Source organism: Miscanthus floridulus, chromosome 5 (genome assembly GCF_019320115.1).
Source record: "Miscanthus floridulus cultivar M001 chromosome 5, ASM1932011v1, whole genome shotgun sequence".
Lineage (NCBI taxonomy): Eukaryota > Viridiplantae > Streptophyta > Magnoliopsida > Poales > Poaceae > Miscanthus > Miscanthus floridulus.
The window spans coordinates 68853545-68867483 of record NC_089584.1 but is presented as its reverse complement, the minus strand read 5'-3'; positions in this window follow the sequence as shown (position 1 = coordinate 68867483).

The window sequence follows — 13939 nt, the reverse complement described above, 5'->3', positions numbered from 1 at the left end:
CGCGCGGCCCGTCGCGCTGCCCTGCAGGACGGGGCTTGGAGATGGCCTCCCCTGCTGGGTGTGGGTGGGGAGCAGCGGGGCCCAGCTGCCCCCTGCAGCTTTTGCATGGCCTGATGGCCACGATGGCTGCATGCTCACGTCAAATTTTGTAGAGTGCCGCCTTTTAAATTTGCGAATTTTATATCTCTCTCGTCTGGTCTCCGATATACATGAACAATATATGTATTTCGATCGTCTCGACGAGCTCTTATCAATGTGTGCTTTAAATCTTTGTTTGAAACTATTTTGCTATGAAACAAAATTCAAATGTCTTTCAATTTTCGCCAAGCACGTGTACTATTTAATATCCTTTTAACGCGATTTTGAGTATATCCTGCAAAACAATTCAAAGTCATCAAAACTCGTAGAACTCGTTAGACAAAACTATCTTACTTAGGATGTAGCATGGAAAGTTGTCATTTTAGATTAACTTGACGGTCAAAATATGCGAGTTAAAGACCGCCAACACCGGTGTAGCCATGTGGCCAGAACTGCATGGTCCCTGTCGGGGACCTAATACCGGGGTACCCAACGAGGTGGAACTAATAACCATCGAACATTGACACTTCCGGTCAGATGAGAACGCTACTGCGCTTCTTGCCCGAACGACGGAAGATTGGTTCCGCCTCGCCCGACCACCGAGGGTTGGCTCCGCCTCGCCCAACCCCCGAGGGCTAGGCTCCTTCTCGCCCGATGGCTAGGGGTGGGCTCCGCCTCGCCCGACGTCCGAGGGCAGGCTCCGCCTCGCCCGACGGCTAAGGGCTAGACTCCGCCTCACCCGACGCTTGAGGGCGGGCTCCGCCTCGCCCGACGACTGCACCCTGATCCTTCATAAAGACAAGCACAGGGTACGATAGGACGTTTGAGTCAACCGCAGTATCGAGGGCCATGCCCTGTACGCCTGTAGGAAGGCACCACAAGGACACGATGGGACGGGCACTTTAAGCCCTTTCCGACCTAACAGTGCCCGAACAGTGTTGTAGGCGCCGCCATCAACCCTCGGACACGGATACTAACACAAACATACGACAACCACTATGATCCAAGACACAATTCACATCATCTACAGTGACGGGCGTAGGGTCACTTCCCCGTTTACTCCCCAAAGGGTCATAACTTGGCCCTCTGACATGCCGCACCCTCCGTCGGCGCTGGATGGGATGCACCCACTTGCTGACATAAGCTAGGGCATGGCTCTATAAGGATCAACAAACACGCCATCCCTGGGATGGTCGGCCATGTTAGCAAGGCAGGCACACGGGAAAAGAAAGACCCGGCTCCCCCGAAGGACCTTCTCCATCTTTGGTTTTTCCTCTTTCTCTCATCTGTAACCCCTGCTCCCCCTTGGTCTATAAAAGGGAGGGCATGGCACCCCACTAAAGGGACCGACTTTTGACAAATCAATTCAACATAACACACAACCAAACAGCAACCGAGCTCTTGGCGTCCTTTCGACCATTCCATTAGAGACTTGGGACCTGTTCCTCTCTCGACCGTTTGTACCCTCTACTACGAACCTTTTTCGGTACTAATAACATGAGCAGCAACAGACTAGACATAGGGACATTCAGCCCAAACCAGTATAAACCTTGTGTCCTTTAGTGCACCATCCGGGCCTAATGCGCAACAATTATAAATTTACTAGCCGGTGTTTGTTCGAAACACCGATAGTTGGCGCGCTAGGTAGGGGCCTTTGCGCATTCCAAATCAAGCCTCGAATGGCTGGCCACGCAATCAGCTGGGTCCCGGGCGCATGCATGTGTTTCGGTGACCTGGACTTCATCGTCACGGTGGGAGGAGAGTTGGCGTTGGCCCACGCCGCCATCCAGTCTCTCCCCTCCGTCAGCTTCAACTACGGGAGGCTTAAGTGCCAGCCTAGCGTCTCCCCTAGGCCCCAGCCATCTTGGGAGGACCCGCGCCGCCTCACCCCCTCTCCAGAACACTCCACACGAAGCGCCCTGATGGCGCTTCCGTTCGGTCTCCGCAACACCATGATGACCGTTAGCCACCTTGTGGCACAGCACACGATCCCGTCCCCCGCGAACAACGAGTTTATGGGAATGATCGAAAGCATCATGGAATCCCTCCATGGCCTTCTCGTGGAGGGACCAGGGTCGGACTCTGGCTCTGACTCCAACAGGGGAGCCATCACCCCTCCCAGGAATGTTTCATGGCGGGTACCCCCGAGGGACACGTCAAGATCATCTCCATGGATGATGCTACCCCGACAGGCAACCTCGGTGATGGATCCAAAGGGGGGACAGCGGCCCTGCCTCACGTAGGGGTGAAGCAGCTGAGAGCCCGAAAGTGGGAAATAGATGAAGCCGGACAACAGCTTGTTCGGGAATACGTGGAGGTCGATCAGGAGATCGAACACCGCAAAAACGGTGGGCGCGCACGCGCCGTGGCCCGCAACGTGAACCGAAGGATCTTCATCGATGATGAAACCCTTCCTCACTTCGCTCGGGCAAGCCAGAACATCGCCGCCGCAAACGTCTCTGCTCCATGGCCTTCCAGAGGCCACAATGCCTGAGGATCGTCGGGCCCACCGCAAAATTCACATGCTGCTTGAGCGTGCGGCAGCGCAGTAGGCGAAAAGCTCATTGTCTCAGCGACGTGAGCTCGACACCAACCAGCGTATGCCCTTGATGCGTCTCGCCAGGGACGCATCAGTCCACCAAGCACCACAAGGCGCCGGGCAGCGCACTGCGATCCCAGTACATCAACGTCTCGGCCACAACCGCGATGCACGCAGCACCATCGACTCCCGTAGACACGCCTACAGTGACCTAAGGGAAGGAGCCCGCCACGGCTATCATCCTTGACGCGGCGGATGCTACGACAGTGGCAAGGACCAGAGCCCGAGCCTCGACCTGCTAGGGCCTCAAGCCTTCAGCCGGCACATCCTCAACGCTGCATTCCCGCCAAGGTATCAACCACCTACCAATATCCCTAAATACTCTAGGGAGACAAACCCCGGACTTTGGCTTGAAGACTATCGGCTTGCCTGTCAAACCGGTGGTGCGGATGATGATGACTTCATTGTCAGCAACCTTTCACTGTTCTTAGCCGATTCGACCTGAGCGTGGTTGGAACACCTACCGTCCAACACAATCTAGAGTTGGGCAAATCTAAAGGAGATCTTTGTGGGAAACTTCCAAGGCACGTACAAACGCTTTGGGAACACATGGGACCTCAAGAACTACCATCAGAAGACCGGTGAGACCCTCCGTGGGTACATCTGGCGCTTCTCTCGGTAGTGCAATGAGCTCCCTAACGTTGCCGACGCCGACATAATAGGAGCCTTCCTGTCCGGGATGACCTGCGAGTCCTTGGTTCATAAGCTAGTACACAAGGGCCCGTGAACCACCAAGGAACTCCTGGACATCGCCACTAGCTGTAGGATCGAGATGGCGGACTAGAGGGGGGTGAATAGTCTTTTCTAAAATTAATCGCGTCGACTAGCCGAAACAAGTGCGAAATTAAAACTATCGATCTAGCTAAAACTATACCCCTCTATCTAAGTTCTCTAGCACCTTCCAAAGATACTAATCAAGCAACAAAGGTGTCGGGCTAGCTAAAGCTTACCTAACCAATTCTAGGAGCAAGGTCACAAAAACCTATGCCACTAGTACTTTAAGCAATAAGGGAGCTCCTACACATGCTAGTAAGCAAAAGCACAAAGCCAACTAAGCTCACTAGCAATGCTCAATAACAAGGCAACCAATGCCAAATTAGAGAGCGCAAATACTTAGCTACACAAACTAAGCAAAGTGACTAACAAGGTTACACAAACCTAATTAGCCACGCAAGGGAGCTACTTCTATGCTACACAAGTAAGAAGGTAACTAGCAAGCTACACAAGCTAACTAATTACAAAAGCAACAACACAAGCTCAATGTATATGAAAGTAATCGCAAGCTTGTGTAATAGGGATACAAACCAACGGGAAGAACAAGGTTGACACGATGATTTTTCTCCCGAGGTTCACGTGTTTGCCAACACGCTAGTCCCCGTTGTGTCGACCGCTCACTTGGTGGTTCGGCGGCTAATTAGCATCACCCGCTAAGCCCGCACGTTGGGCGCCGCAAGAACCTACCTCGGAAGTGAGGGTAGCTCAATGACACACTTTACTAAAGTTGCTCTTCGCAACTCCAGCAGGGCGAGCACAATACCCCTCACAAAGCACTTCTCCGAAGCGCCGCACAAGCTTCTTACGGGCTTCAACGGAGACCACCACCAAGCCATCTAGGAGGTGCCAGCCTCCAAGAGTAACAAGCATCATCGGCTTGCAACTTAATCACCTAGTGCCACTCGATGCAACCTCACGATGTAATCACACTAGAATCGCTCCCTCACACAATCGGATGATCACTATCAAGTATGTGTGAGATGGAGGGCTCCTAAGCACTCTCAAGCATGGACACAAAGTCCCCCAAGGTGCTCAGCACTAGCCATGGCTGAAGGCCACTTCTATTTATAGCCCCAAGGGCTAAACTAGCCGTTACCCCTTCACTGGGCGAAAATTGGGCCGACCGGACGCTCCGGTCATGTTGACCGGACGCTGGACCTCAGCGTCCGGTCGCCCGATGATAGCCACGTGTCACCTACGTTCAACGGCATTCTTCCGATCTCAATGGTCATCTTCTGACCAGACGCAGCAGCTGCAACTGACCGGACACTGGACCCTTAGCGTCTGATCATTTACAGTAAGGTACCGACCCCGACCGGACGCGTCCGGTCGAACATGATTGGACATAGCCCCAGCGTCTGGTTAGTCCGGTCGGACGTGATCGGACATAGCCCTAGTGTCCGGTCACTCTCCAGTGACACTGCTTTGTCCGACAATAGGACTAGACACTGCCTCAAGCGTCTGGTCACTTTCAGAGCCAGCGTCCGGTCGACTGACCGATGCTACACGATGACTGCCACCACTGACCGGACGCTGAGCCTTAGTGTCCGGTCACTGCGTGACCAGAGTCTGGTCCACTCTATGGGACCTTTCTCATCTCTGTTTTTTCACTGAGTTGATCCACATCAACTCTAACTTCATCTCCTTTGTAAATGTGCCAACACCACCAAGTGTACATCACCATGTGTATGTGTGTTAGCTTTTCACAATCATTTCCCAAAGGGTTAGCCACTCAACTTGTCATGCCACTCAATCCTAGTGACGATGCAAAGTTAGATCACTCGAGTGGCACTAGATGACCGATATGCAAACAAGTTTGCCCCTCTTGATAGTACGGCCATCTATCCTAAACCCAGTCATAAACTTCTCTACACACCTATGACCGGTGAAATGAAATGCCCTAGGTTATACCTTTGCCTTGCGCATTCTATTCCATCTCCTCCAATGTTGATGCAACACATGCATCAACATGATCAACAATGATATGATCCACTTCATATCACCATGTGATCATATTGGTTCATTGATCTTGACATCACTTGCTTTTCACCATTGCCTTCGTCCATCGGTGCCAAGTCTTGCTCAAGCTTCATCGCCACGCGGTCCATCACTCCAAAGCCTCCGACTTGCCCTTCACGCTTGCAACCGGTCCATCAAGCCAAGTCTTGTCTTGATCTTCTCCACCTTGATCACATGACTCAATGCCATGTCTCATGTGCAATGAGCTCCTTCATCTTCACATGTGTGAGCTTTTGCAACATCTTCAAGCCATTTTCACCTTCATGGCATATGTTGCTCACACACATGTACCTATGGACTAATCACCTATGTTTCTCACATAAACACAATTAATCCACCTAGGTTGTCACTCAATTACCAAAACCACACAAGGACCTTTCAATCTCCCCCTTTTTGGTAATTGATGACAACTCTACAAAGATATGGAAATTAAGCTCTTTTGGATTCATGTTGCTTGCCCAAGCAATTTTACCATGTGAAAATAATTTTGGACAAGTACCACAAACCCAAAATGGTAGTATTAGCTCCCCCTACATATGTGCTAGAGTGTTTGATTTGAAGTTCGCACATATGCATAGATTAAAATTGTGGGAGAGTAATTACTACTAGATGATGCTAAGGTGTATAAAGTAAACCTTTGAAGTGTGATACCAATCGGAGTTGCACCTTGAAATTCATCCTTAGCACCATGGTTAGCTAGATATTACTTGGCAATAAAAGCACTAGATACCTTGTGAGATCAATATTAAAAGCAAGGTACTAGCATTACTTGAAAAGCATACCAAGTGTCTAGCTATCATCCTATGCATGCTAGTTATCAAATCGTCATTCAAGTTCTATAACTAGCATACACCACACAAGCATGCATATTGAATTTAAAACTTATGCAATGCAAGCAAGCACATGAATATGCACATATCAAATGCAATCAATCAAAGTTCATGAGCTTGCTCCTCCTACTTATGTGCTTCTCTTGTCCAAGAATTTTGATCCATCTATTTTCTTCAATGTTGCTCCCTCTTTGTCCATATTCATGTCTAACCTCTTAAGCTTTCATATCTTATCTCTCCCCTTACACAATTTATCTCTCCCCTTACACAATTTATCTTTCATATCTTTGTACACTCTCTCCCCCTTTGTCATTAATTTCCATAAAAGGTGTGTTTCTCAATGATGCAAGGGTATACATTTTGGGGTAGATGATTGAGGCTTGAGTCTTGTATTTTTATGGACATCACTTGATTGTTGGAATGACCCCACTTATAGATACCAATTTGATACCAATTGAAAGTTGTACCACTTGAATCTTATGTAGGGCTTCTTGAGATACCACACATTGGATCTTTGATCTTGATATCAATTTATGGGACACCTCCCCCTATGTGATAGCATGGGTCATCCATTTGGTACACTTAAGCTCTTGTAGGTGAGGGATGCATTCTTCATTTGATGATCACTTAAAGTTGAGGATCACTTGTGGAACCATCGTCTTGCATGATTGATACCATGTGTAGATATGATATCACTTGAAAGAATTTTCTAGTATGGAACCACTTGTTGGATTTATCAATAAAAACCATTTCTTGAACATTTGCTATCTTCATGAGTACCACTTATAGGATATCACTTGTGAGTTGATCTAGACATCATTTATAGATTCTTGATAAAATACTTTAAGTCTAGATACCATTTGAAACAAACAAACTAGATATCCATTTGCATTGTTGTCTTGTGCTTATACTCTTATCACTATCATGAGCTTCTATGATTAACTTCAACTAAATTGATTTGCCTAAGCTTCCAAGTCCAGTTTGAACCAATGACAAGCTTCTTCACACCTCTTGCAAGGGTTATCTTGCCAATGTTGTACTTGTCACTTGTTAGCAATCTAAATTGAGTCAAGTACTTGGGTTCACTAGCTCACGAACAAATTCATGTACTAACCACTAGATTAAGTAATCATTCAAACAATAGTGGTAGGCTATGAATTTAAGCATTTCATTTATTATGCATGATCCTATGAAGCATGTACTATATGCACTAACCACATACTAGTAAGGGATGAAATGATCATGCACATTACAATGATACCTTTGATATGTTGGAGTAGAGGATAGTCACATAGATTCTAATTCATTACTTCAATAGCAATGTGAAGTCCAATTATAAGCTTGGTGAAGACCAATAGATACCATGTTGAATTTTATTCTTCACCCATATAAAATGAATACCACTTATGATCAAGTGTACTTTCTTGTTGTGGTTGGCTTGCTTTATCTTTTGATCTTTGCTTGCATGAGATTATCAATTTGAGAATACCACTTGAAATATCATGACTAGCTCTCTTTTGGGTGTTGCTTGCTTTTCTTGATCAACCATTTTGATTGCTTCAACTAAGTATCTCAAATGTTCCTCGGATCACCACTTCCATGTTAGCCTTCCAAGTACCACACTTGGTTCACCTACACATAGGCGGCAAGCCCCTACACTAGGGAGAAGTGACCTCTCTCCAAGAATCATTCTTGATACTCACTTGAAATGACTTGATTGATTGATCCAAGTGATGGACTTAACTTGGTGCGTAACCTTTATTCCTTCTTTAAGTCCTTTTCTTTCTTCTTGTTTAAGTCTTTTTCTTTCTACCAAATGATTTCCAATAGTCACTAGAACTTAAACTTTAACTTCATCTTGAGTTTGATCTTGATCTTTTAATTTGAGTACCAAATATATGCAAAGTACACTCCACAATCAAATGGCCTTGTACTCTTTGCTTGTCATGCTTTTAGATTATCTTAAAACCAAACTTATATGCCTCAATTACTTATAAACATATTTCCAATTTAAGGACCTTTCAATCAAAGTGACTCTAGATCAATCCAATATTTGTCACTTTTCTGGCAGATTCTGTACCCTTCAAAGAAATAAGCATATCTCCCAAAGTACAAATCCAAATATCACAAAATTTGGTGGAGATGTGATTTACTAAGTTATCTAGCATATTTAAAAATTTGAGCTTCATTTGACTTCTAGTTTGCTACCAGATTTTAATTCTTCCACCACTGCTATATGCTGAAAACTGCTGCACTATAGCTAACAAGATCCACTCCAAAACCGAAGCATTTCTTATCCAATTCTCATAAAAATTGTACAGCATATTATACCATAAGTCTAGAGCATGTACACCAATTTTTATGCCAATCAAATAAGTGTTGATTACTCAAACATGGCTAAGATCACAGCTAGCTCAGATTCTCAGTTATAGGACAGATTTCAATAATTGAGCTATACTTCATCATGTATGAATCAAACTTGAAACTAACTTGTTTGAATACTTCCATAAGACATATATCCATTCAAATTACTTACTAAATGTCATCTCATGAATTTATCCAACATAAATCAATCCAAACTTGATTACTAAGCAATTATCCATTCAATCAACTTATAGCAAGCAACTTTGCATATTTATCTAATTCAATCAACTCATATGCACCCAAATAAAATAATCAACAAGAGATATACCTTGGTTAGCTCATGATCATCCAACTAGCAAGCTTCAACTCAATTATTTGCAAGTCATCAAATATATCCAATGAATCACCAATCACTTAAAATTGACACTTGTATGTTGTAGCACATTTGGACTTCACTCAATTTGTCATGCCATTGGGATAATAATCATCACTTAGCAATACTTGGCTCAACTACATGATCAACAAGATGAATATCATTTGAACCAAGCCTCCAATGCCGACGGTACCTACAAATAATCATCCACTTTTTTATGGTACCCAAACAACTTTGGGTCCTCTCAAGTTAGGAGCAACATACTTAGGCAACGTCTTAGTATGAGTAGCGGGATGTTTTGCAATAGCAACCATAGAGGTACCATTATCATCCTTCCTAAGCATAGAATCATCATCAATTGAAATAGGCTTAGGAGTGTTACCTAGGGGACATGAATGTGCCATGTGTCCCCTTTCTCGGCATGAGTAGCACTTTCTCTTTGCTTGAGCCTTCTCTTCTTTGCTCATGTGGTGCTTCTCATTGCCTTGCCTCTCATGGATTGCTTGAGCCTTCTTCTCAAGCTTGGTAGGACACTTAGAGGCAAAGTGTCCCACACTTCCACACTTGAAGCACTTGATGTGAGCATGATCTTTCTTCTCATCTTCATTCTTGCTTATCATCTTGGCATCTTGAGTTTGCATTAGATGCCTTGCCTTTCCACCCCTTCTTGTTTTCTTCTTCTTTATCATCAAATCACCACCATCTTCATGGTTGATCTTGATTTGAACTTGGGGTGTCTTCTCTTGCTCGACTTGTGGCTTTGGTTGAGGCTTCACTTGTTGCTTCACCAATTACTTGGTTGGGCACATTGAGGTAAGATGACCCCAAGTGCGGCACTTGAAGCACTTGACATGCTTGAGCCTCTCATCTTCTTTTATCTTCTTGAGCTTCTCAATGTTAGGGCAACCATTTGCAAGATGTCCCACTTCATTACACCGGTAGCACATGGCATGAGAGAGCTTTCTTTGTTATAGCTTCTTTATCTCTCTCTCTCTCTTTCTTTCACCCTTTGTCATCTTCTTCTTGAAGCCAAGGCCACACTTGTCACCATAGTTTCTTTGAGTCTTCAACATATACTCAAAGGTGACTTTTGAGTTGTAGCACCTCTCTAACTTATTGCTCAAATTCTTCACTTTTTTTGAGCTCATTGTTCTCCTTCAAAAGGTTAGTCTCACAAGACATAGAAGTAGAATAAGCATCTATATGTGAAGAGCATGGCATATCTAATAAGTCATCACAAGAGGTGGATACATGCTTCTTGCCTACATCACAAGGGTCAGTAATAATATGTGATTGATCAATTGATCCATGTCATGATCTCTCACTAGTTTCAGTTTTTCCATTAGAAATCTCCTTAGTGAGAAAAGCATGGTCTTGTACCAAGTTATCATGAGCAACACTAAGTTCATCATGAGCCAATTTTAGCTCCTCATGTGAACAAGTAGTAACATAAAGTAGATGCTTTTGTTGTTCACATGTGTTCTTTAGAAAAGAGTTTTCATTTTTCAATTTCTCGGTTTTAGCCATCTCTTTTTCTAAAGCTTTGATCATGCAACTATATCTATCTAGAAGCTCCTCATATGAATCAAGATCAATCACATTTGCATTAGATACCTTAGTGTCACCTTGAGACATGAAGCAATGTGATGTAGTTGGAGAGCTTGAAGAAACATCACTCTCATAGCCTGAGCGTGATCCATCATTATCACCATCAAGTGTGCATGGAGTAGCATCATCATTGGCATCACTTATGGCATCATCATCAATCTTGTCAAGTGATCTTGTGATATGATCATTATCATCATCACTTGACCATGAGGTGGAGCAATCTTCCACAACCACCGAATTATGGTCATGCTCAACACACTCATGCGTCTCCTTCTTGGGCTCATCTTCATCATTGGAGACCGTCCCATACTTCTTATTTAGATAACTCCAAATCTCATGGGCGGTCTTCATGTCAATGATCTCTCCAAATATACAATCATGCAAAGATCTATACATGATGTTAGTAGCTTGGATGTCAAGATCTAGGCATTTCTCTTGTGCTTGAGTTAGATTATCTTCATCCAACACATGAGAAAAGCCTACATCTACCATCCACCACATTTGAGGGCAAATAAACTTAAAATCGCATATCATCCAATTTTTCCATCGTGTAAAGTGTGTGCCATCAAAAATATATGGACAATCAACATCTAGCCCATAAGCCACCATCCTCTCGGGTCGGTGAAGACCACAAATGAGAGACCTAGCTCTAATACCACTTATAGGGTCGAGATGGCGGACTAGAGGGGGGTAAATAGTTTTTTCTAAAATTAATCGCGTCGGCTAGCCGAAACAAGTGCAGAATTAAAACTATCGGTCTAGCCAAAATTACACCCCTCTATCTAAGTTCTCTAGCACCTTCCAAAGATACTAATCAAGCAACAAAGGTGCTGGGCTAGCTAAAGCTCACCTAACCAATTCTAGGAGCAAGGTCACAAAAACCTATGCCACTAGTACTTTAAGCAACAAGGGAGCTCCTACACATGCTAGTAAGCAAAAGCATAAAGCCAACTAAGCTCACTAGCAATGCTCAATAACAAGGCAACCAATGCCAAATTAGAGAGCGCAAATACTTAGCTACACAAACTAAGCAAAGTGACTAACAAGGTTACACAAATCTAATTAGCCACGCAAGGAAACTACTTCTATGCTACACAAGCAAGAAGGTAACTAGCAAGCTACACAAGCTAACTAATTACAAAAGCAACAACACAAGCTCAATGTATATGAAAGTAATCACAAGCTTGGTAACAGGGATGCAAACCAACAGGAAGAACAAGGTCGACACGATGATTTTTCTCCCGAGGTTCACGTATTTGCCAACACGCTAGTCCCCATTATGTCGATCGCTCACTTGGTGGTTCAGCAGCTAATTAGCATCACCCGCTAAGCCCACACATCGGGCGCCGCAAGAACCCACCCCGGAAGTGAGGGTAGCTCAATGACACGCTTTACTAAAGTTGCTCTTTGCGACTCCAGTGGGGCGAGCACAATACCCCTCGCACAAGCTTCTTGCGGTCTTCGACGGAGACCACCACCAAACCATCTAGGAGGTGGCAGCCTCCAAGAGTAACAAGCACCACTGGCTTACAACTCGATCACCTAGTGCCACTCGATGCAACCTCACGATGCAATCACACTAGAATCGCTCCCTCACACAATCGGATGATCGCTATCAAGTATGTGTGAGATGGAGGGCTCCTAAGCACTCTCAAGCATGGACACAAAGTCCTCCAAGGTGCTCAGCACCAGCCATGGCCTAAGGCCACTTCTATTTATAGCCCCAAGGGCTAAACTAGCCGTTACCCCTTCACTGCGCGAAAATCGAGCCGACTGGACACTCCGGTCATGTTGACCGGACGCTGGACCTCAACGTCTGATCGCCCGATGACAACCACGTGTCACCAGCATTCAACGGCATTCTTTCGATCTCAACGGTCATCTTCTGACCGGACACAGCAGCTTCAACTGACCAGACGCTGGACCCTCAGCGTCTGGTCATTTACAGTAAGGTACCGACCCCAACCAGATGCGTCCGGTCAGACATGATCGGACGCAGCCCTAGTGTCTGGTCACTCTCCAGTGACACTGCTTCGTCCGACAATAGGACCGGACACTACCTCCGGCGTCCAGTCACTTTTAGAGTCAGCGTCCGGTCGACTGACCGATGCTGCATGCTGACTGCCACCACTGACCAGACGCTGAGCCTTAGCGTTCGGTCACTGCATGACCAGAGTCTGGTCCACTCTGTGGGACCTTTCTCATCTCCGTTTCTTCACCGAGTTGATCCACATCGACTCCAACTTCATCTCCTTTGTAAATGTGCCAACACCACCATGTGTACGTGTGTTAGCTTTTCACAATCATTTCCCAAAGGGTTAGCCACTCAACTTGTCACGCCACTCAATCCTAGTGATAATACAAAGTTAGATCACTCGAGTGGCACTAGATGACCGACATGCAAACAAGTTTGCCCCTCTTGATAGTATGTCCATCTATCCTAAACCCGGTCGTAAAGTTCTCTACACACCTATAACCGGTGAAATGAAATGCCCTAGGTTATACTTTTGCCTTGCGCATTCCATTCCATCTCCTCCAATGTTGATGCAACACATGCACCAACATGATCAATAATGATATGATCCACTTCATATCATCATATGATCATATTGGTTCATCGATCTTGACATCACTTGCTTTTCACTGTTGCCTTCGTCCATCGGCACCAAGTCTTGCTCAAGCTTCACCGCCACGTGGTCCATCACTCCAAAGCCTTTGACTTGCCCTTCACGCTTGCAACCGGTCCATCAAGCCAAGTCTTGTCTTGATCTTCTCCACCTTGATCACATGACTCAATGTCATGTCTCATGTGCAATGAGCTCCTTCATCTTCACATGTGTGAGCTTTTGCAACATCTCCAAGCCATTTTCACCTTCATGGCATATGTTTCTCACACACATGTACTTGTGGACTAATCACCTATGTTTCTCACATAAATATAATTAGTCCACCTAGGTTATCACTTAATTACCAAAACAACACAAGAACCTTTCACCAGCCATGCCTCAAGAGAGGAGGCAGTCGGAGCAATATTTGATCTCCTCGAGGGCAAGGCAAGGCAGGACGAGGGTGCCAGCAAAGGCACCTCCAATCATTCTGCCAAAAGAAATAATAAGAAGCAATAGTGTAAGGACTCGCTCATGGCTACTGCTGACCATAAGGGTGGTCGGAAGACCATGGAGGGCGCTCCGAAACACTTTGAAAAAATGCTTGAAGGGTCGTGCCCAAACCACGCCTTTCCCGTAAAGCATCTGCTCAAGGACTGCAGCCTCATGTAGAAGTTCTTGTCCGGAA